The sequence below is a fragment of the Dipodomys merriami genome, unplaced genomic scaffold (assembly GCF_024711535.1).
Source record: "Dipodomys merriami isolate MVZ:Mamm:240054 unplaced genomic scaffold, mDipMer1.0.p SCAF_1313, whole genome shotgun sequence".
NCBI classification, from domain to species: Eukaryota; Metazoa; Chordata; class Mammalia; order Rodentia; family Heteromyidae; genus Dipodomys; species Dipodomys merriami.
This window is the reverse complement of record NW_027202620.1, coordinates 81,025-88,116: the sequence shown is the minus strand read 5'-3', so window position 1 is coordinate 88,116 and position 7,092 is coordinate 81,025. Positions and strand designations below refer to the sequence as shown.

Genomic DNA, 7,092 nt, shown 5'->3' with positions numbered 1-7,092 from the left:
GTGACCCGTATGTCCACTACATTAACAATAACAATTTTTTTAAGTCCAGGTTGATGATTCTCTCCTCCAGTTTTAGTTAGAGGACCTTGAGACTCAGGCCCACCTATAGAGTTTTCAAAGGTCAATTGATATGATAATTAATATAGAGCCAAAATCTCTTAACAAATGTTATAAAAAGTATTTCATTCGTAGTACTTCTTTCTGTTTGAATGGAGATTCTATATGTTATTGGCAGAGCTATGTTTTTTACTTTTTGTTTTCAGTATTTGTCAACTGTTGAAATCCTTCTTGAAGCTTTGGGACAGAGGTCTGCTATATCTTGGCACCCTGCCCCTAACTAAAATAGTAATCAACCTTTGAAATTAATTTACTTGTGTATGAATTTGTTTTATTTCTTTATTCATTTATATATTTATTTGTTTATTTATTTATTTTTGTCGCTGGTGGTGAAATCTGGGCCTGGTCGCTGCCCTCAGCTCTTCAGCTCAAGGCTAGTGCTCTACCACTCGAGCCACAGCACCACTTCTGGCTTTTTCTGCTTACGTGGTGAGGAGGAATCAAACCCAGGGCCTCATGCATGCAAGGTAATCTGTGTACCACTAATCTAACTTCTCAGCACCTATGAGGGGTATTTTTGTGCACGGGTCTATCAAGGAAATCTATTCAGAAATGTAATCATTTGCCACTAGACATTAATTATGAATTATCTGATAGTTAAAGGATAAATTGTTATCATTTTTACTAGGAATTGTTTGTCTTCCCATGCTAAAAACATGGAGGAGGGTATTTTAAACTAAAACTACAAAAGAAATTTAAGATCTTTGTGCTAACAAATGTGTCCAGTTATTACATTAAACAGAAAATTCAAACTTCATGAATACAGAGCTCAAACTTCTTATACTACTTATTTCAAAATGCAAATTAAAGGGAAAATCAGACAGGGGATAAAATTTATATTGTATGTTAATTTTTAAAGAGGAAAATAAGATCCTAGATGGCAGATTAAAGGCAAAGCAATATCAGAGCCCTATCTGCTCAATAAGAAATAAGAAGCTTATTTGAAAAAAAAAAAAAACTGCAAAGTGCACATCAGGCAAAGGCAAGCAGTCAGAGCTTACCACCAACACAGAAATACCATATCTCTCAGAAAAAGGAAACAAGTTCAGACCAGTGCTCATCCTTATCCCTGATTTCAATAATACATATACACCCCCTACACACACACACACACACACACACACAATGAATGTATGCAACAGCTCAACCTACTCACATACACTCAACATGAATCAAAGATCTTCCTGTAATATTTGAAACTTTAAGTTTCAAGTCATGTAAATAATTGATAATAGATGCATAAGTAATTATTTTTGAATAGCGCTCTACTGTGAAAGTGAGAATTCATGATGATTATAACTACTTTAAACATCTCTGAATCTCAAAAAAATTAAACAACACACAATCCGGGACTGCATTTCTACCAGCTATTCTGCAAAGGCTTAATAAGAAGATACTTATGAGATTTTGTGTACCAAAAATTAAATACTAAATTCAATTAATACCTGAGTAAGTGAAGAGAAAGATGATCAGAGAGACCTATGCTGCCTCCAGTTCTCAACCAGCTGTACACTTTGTCATCTTTGCTGCTGCTAGACCTTAGTTGTCTTCTCCAGTGCAGTGGCTACACTGGGGTTGGATTGGGCGTGGTAGGGAGATGAGTTTGGCCACATGGGAGGCCACACTGGGGTTGAGGTTTGGGGCAGTGTGGAGGGGAGAGGAGGCCTTGGCAGAAGCTGGTGAAGCAAGGAAAGAGGCAGGAAGCCGGAGGCTCAGGAAGCAGCATGCCCAAAGGCTGCCTGGTTCTGGAGAGTGTCTGTGAGGTGGGGTTGTTGGGGCAGATCCCATGGGGCCTGGTGGCCTGGTGAGAAGAGGAAGGAATCTCAAGTACTGCAAAGGAGGACAATGAAAATTAAGATCACAGTGGCTGAACAATTTCAACAACAAAGGTGGGGACATGGAGGTAAACTCTGGGGATGAGAGGACGGCAGCACTGGGCCAGTGGAGTTCAATCCTTTCTGGACATACCTGGAAGTGTGTGAGGACTGGCTCCACCACAGCTTTGGCCTCACACGACTTGAACGGGCACCCAGAATGGTCACCTCAGCCTCAGCCTGCCCCAGAGAGCCAGACTGGCATAGATGCTGAAGACCAAGCAGTGGCTGGGAAGCTATGCGCAACAGGGTGGAGGAAGCATGGCTGGTGGGTGCAGCTCCAGCCCAGCCAGGTCCAGGGCCAACGGGGAATTCAGACTGTAGATCTAGAGCAGGCAGTGTGCCCCAGACCAGTGGGACTTCCAGGGACTTGCATGGAGGCCAACACGTACATGTTGGGAACTTCATAAGCATGGCCCAGGCGTCTCCACGGAAAGGTGCATTCACTCCTGTGCCTCTCCTGTCTTCTGGACTCTCGCTGTCCTCCTGCTTCCTGCTGAAGTACCAGGCCATAGACCGCCCCCAAAGGCCAGCAGAGAGCCCTTGCCAATGTAAATGCAGGGGGGTCGTTTATTACAGCTCGAGCTGGACTCACAAATCTTCCCTGACACGCAGGTCAATAATTGTCAGTCCCAATCTCTTGGTCAGCAAGGTTTTTTTATTTTGTATGAAGCAGGTGGAAGGATCATTACAACACTGATTTTGTGATAGGTCGGTGGTTCGTAGTAAATCTAGTCTTAAATTTATTGGTTGGGGAATGATCATTTCCAGTAAGGGCAGGGACTTTCTAGCTTAGCAGTTACAGGATAGGTTAAATCATACATAGCAAGCATATTATAAGTTGGGGTAGGTGGGGCCAATCACAGGAATGCTGAGGGCACTATTCCTGGATTATTTCCCGACCTAAATTGCTTCCTGATAGAGTTGGGAGATAATCGGTCAGGGCAGTCTGAGATTCCTGGACAGATCAGGGCTGTCTGGTTTCTTAGTTATTTTTACTGTTACATTTTCTTAGAACATGAACTGACACTCTTTTTCCAGTAGCAGATAACAGATATTTTCCTTAGAGTTTCTGAAATCACTGCCAACCTATTTGTCCTCTCACTGACACATCCAACTACAGGAGTCAACTTCTCCACGCCGATGACAGGCCATCTCGGAGATATTCACAGGGCTATGTTTCCTCCTCTATCTCAGGCCTTTCTACTGAAAGAACATCCTTACTAAAAACTTTTTAGTTGTTTCTAGTGAGGATGAAAAGTAAGGCCTAGTTGCAGCCATGGAACCAAGAATTGAGGGCCATGGCTAGAGCAAAATGCCCTGAGAAAAGATGGATTCATTTTTGTCAAAGACACAAGTCTCTATAGGAACTCTCATTCTAACTGATTTTCTTCCTAGTAATATATTCACAGAATATGTAGACTATGTAATGAATGAACAATGACATATGCATAATATTTGCGAATATGGAGGGAATTAAGAAAAAACTGCAATGGCCAGAAGTAACTGGTTCTTTGAAAGAGAGCTGGTAGGTTCTTTGTTTGGTCTCTACGCCTTTTAGCACGGTATTTTGTATTGCATTCAAACATATGAAGTTCTTAAAATGTAAAATCAGGACAAATAGTTAAAAATAAGGAAATTTTCCTAATAAAGTATACAAACTGCATCTTTAAATTCAGAGATACTTAACTTGAAATTTTTCTCACGTTAAATTGCCTTTTGTTCCACCGAAGAGTTGATATTCGAAAATTCCTAAAGAGAATTATTTTTTTTTTCTTTTCTTCCTTTTTAAGGAACCATAGTAAGGTCCACCTGTTTCTGCTGTGAGCTCTTTCTTCCACTTACTGCCCAGTTGCTGTCAATACTCATCCCCATACGAGACAAGCAGCTCACATCCTGCCTTGATGACATGACAGGTTTGGTAGAAGATCTACCTCTGATACTGAAAGGCCCTAGGATTCTGATTCTCAGCACACCTGCCACAGTTCATATACCTAAAGTTGAAGCAGGCACAGGAAGGAAACATAAGAGGGTAAGTTTCTGCTCCCTTTGGATCTACTCCTTATACTCATCCACTCTAGAACTCTAAGTGCACTGTTTTCAAAGCTCAGTTCCAGACTTCTCTTAATCCTTATTTGTCACAAATAGATTGATTTCCAGATTCTCTAAATTGAGTTAAAGTTTATGTCATAGATTTTGGTGGGGACATGCATTCTGTTTCTAGATTAGCACACATCATTTGACATTTGGCCCAAGTAATTTTCCTTAGATTGGACTCACTCATGCACCTGTCTCCACTATGGTCCCATAGAAATTCAGAGAATCCTTTGTCTTATAAAGACAATAGAGGGAAATTTGTTTATTCATGATGTTGTTTCCTGATAAGACAATGGTTCCCCATGGCACAGGGTTGCAGGACATATCATAGAACCACTGCTTTCTGAACCTCACCACTGCTCCAACTCTGATTCTACGTGTTTGAGTATACCCTAATAGACTAAAGTTCTTTCTTGTAGGTTGTTAGGGCACTATGTACTTTGCAAAAACTACGAAGAAAAATTATAGTTAAATACTCCTACAATGAAATTGTCCTTTCTATCTCCACATGTGTTTCGCAATTACTCAGGGAATATGATTTATTCAACTACTGAGGATAATTCTTTGACTCGTATACAGTATGTGCTTTACAGATGCAGGATCTATGAATGAAGTTTGGCCCTTTGGTTTTTCTTCTGATGTCTTAATTTTGTCTCTCATGGAAATTTTTATTTTGATACAGTACACATATTTATATGCATACATACATACATACATACATACATACATACATACATACATACATACATACATACATACATACATACATACCAGAGCTAATGATTGAACTCAGTAACTAAACTTACCTCTTGCAATACAAGCACTCTACCACTTGAACCACTAGCCCTTTTTGTGTTGTTTATTTTTGAGGTATTTTTTGTCTGTCAAGGGGCATAAACTCTGTGCCTGAATGTTGTCCTTCAGCTCTTCAACTCAAGGCAAGCGCTCTACCACTTGAGCCACAGCGCCGCTTTTGATTTTCTGCTGGTTAATTGGAGATAAGAGTTTCACAGCTTTTCTTCCATGGGCTGGATTTGAACCATGATACTCATATGCGAGCTTTCTGAGTAGCTACTTACAGGTTTGAGCCACCAGTGCACAGTTTGTTTTTGAGGTATTATTTATCCTGCTGTCCTGGGTTGCCATCCTGCTTGTGCTTGCCTGGGTTGCTGGAGATACTTCACTTTATCCAGCCATTGTACTTCCACAGTAGCTGGGATAACAAATGTGCACCAACGTGCTCAGCCATTGGTAGTAATCGGGGTCTTATAATCTTTTATGCTAGGAATGGCATCAGACTGAGATCTCATCATCTCTATCTCAAAAGTCCAAATTAAAGGTTGAGCTATGGAACCCAGCTATACTATTTATATTTTTATTTCTTGTCCATCAAATATTCATAATTTTGAAAGCACCAAGTACAGCAAAAGAAAAATGGAGATATGGGAATCCATATGTGTGATAATCAGGGTGCAAGTCTTCTGAGGATAATATCCTCTTAGGAACCATGAAAATGACTGCTGGACTCACTCCAGTTGGCCTGGGATTTATTTTTTGCATCTACACATAGAAGTTACTCCTTTTTGTGATCTGAGTTTCAGAAAGACAAGCTAAAGGCTTTTGGGTAATAATCGGCAAAATCACATTACTTGATTCCAGTGATGCTCTTTGAGCCTGCATGGACTCAGTAGTTGTGAACACATAAGATGCCGTCTACACATCTGAGGGGATTTGTCATAGTCCTAACAGAGGCTCCTTAAGCATGGATGCACTTTGCCTCTAACACACTCTGTTTATATGCACTATAATTTGATCCTAAATCAGCATGTCCATGTTTATGCAGATTCCACAAACACATACAATTATTTTGTCCATGTCCTAGCAATGTTTCATTGGAGGCACAGGGGGACACATGGAGTTAGAGAAAGGGGGGAAAGGGAGGGCATTTCTTACCATCTAGGAGTACCTATTGTCTGCATCTTCATCTTCTATGATCAAGCCCTCATAGGGGCTGAAGTGCAAACCCAATGGCAGATCAGATTCCTCATTCCATACTCTAAGCCTAGCCTCAGGGTACTGTACTGACGAATTCTCAGCCCAGTGGGCAGACTGAGGACTGAATGGTCATAATGCCCCTTGTCCACCACATTGTCTCTTACAAATATAGGTGGCCCATGAACAGTGTAGCTGGTGATGAAGAAGTTCTGACACTGCTCACAATCTGAGGCAAGAGAAGCAAAAATTAGTCAAGAAATATGTACATTCCCAGATTTAACAATCATGAGAAAGAGCACAGAATGCATATCATTGTCGCTTAGTTCTTCATGTGAAGTTACTAGAGTAAACCAGTAATTGGGGGCCAAATGACCTGATGAATTATTATAAAAGCACATTTGCCTTCTGTTTGAACAAGCACAGAGGGTTACTTACACAGGTAATCATCATCCTGGGGTTTACAGATATCTTCATAAGCATAACTCTTTCTTTCCTGTAGGATGTACATGCTCATTTTTACCTCCTTTTTCCTACGTCCAAGTTGAAAAACAATGGTTATTTAAGTTGGGGATCAACAATCTTTGTCCCTATTTCTTCAGAAAAGTAAAATCTCTTACTACCAAATTATCATTTATTCTTCTCACATACTCTGGTCCCCCATTAACCTTTGACTCAGAGATACAAAGACTTCATTTGAACACTAACTACAGGTTTCTAATTCAATTTTAAGTTTTGGCCATTCCCATTTTCAGGTTTAATTTCGACTTCATTAAATTTCTTATAAAGTGCTCTTTGATGAATTTATTCATTCAGAATATTTGTTGAGGGTATGTTAAGTATTGAGCAAAGACGTGGACATACAGGATTGAAAATGTGTGGTCACAGATTTATCAGATACTTTGCGTTTATCTGTTATTTTACCTTTTACTTATCATTTTCAGACAACATGCAGGCTGTACACATTTTTCTTGTCAGTCCTGGGGCTTGAACTCAGGGCCTGGGCACTGTC

The 7,092-nt window shown here is 40.2% G+C and overlaps 1 pseudogene; it reads right to left on the bottom strand.

Moving 5' to 3' along the window:
- Window positions 1-3,693: 3,693 nt before the first annotated feature.
- Window positions 3,694-6,591, bottom strand: LOC138825013 (histone-lysine N-methyltransferase PRDM7-like; annotated as a pseudogene).
- Window positions 6,592-7,092: the final 501 nt, after the last annotated feature.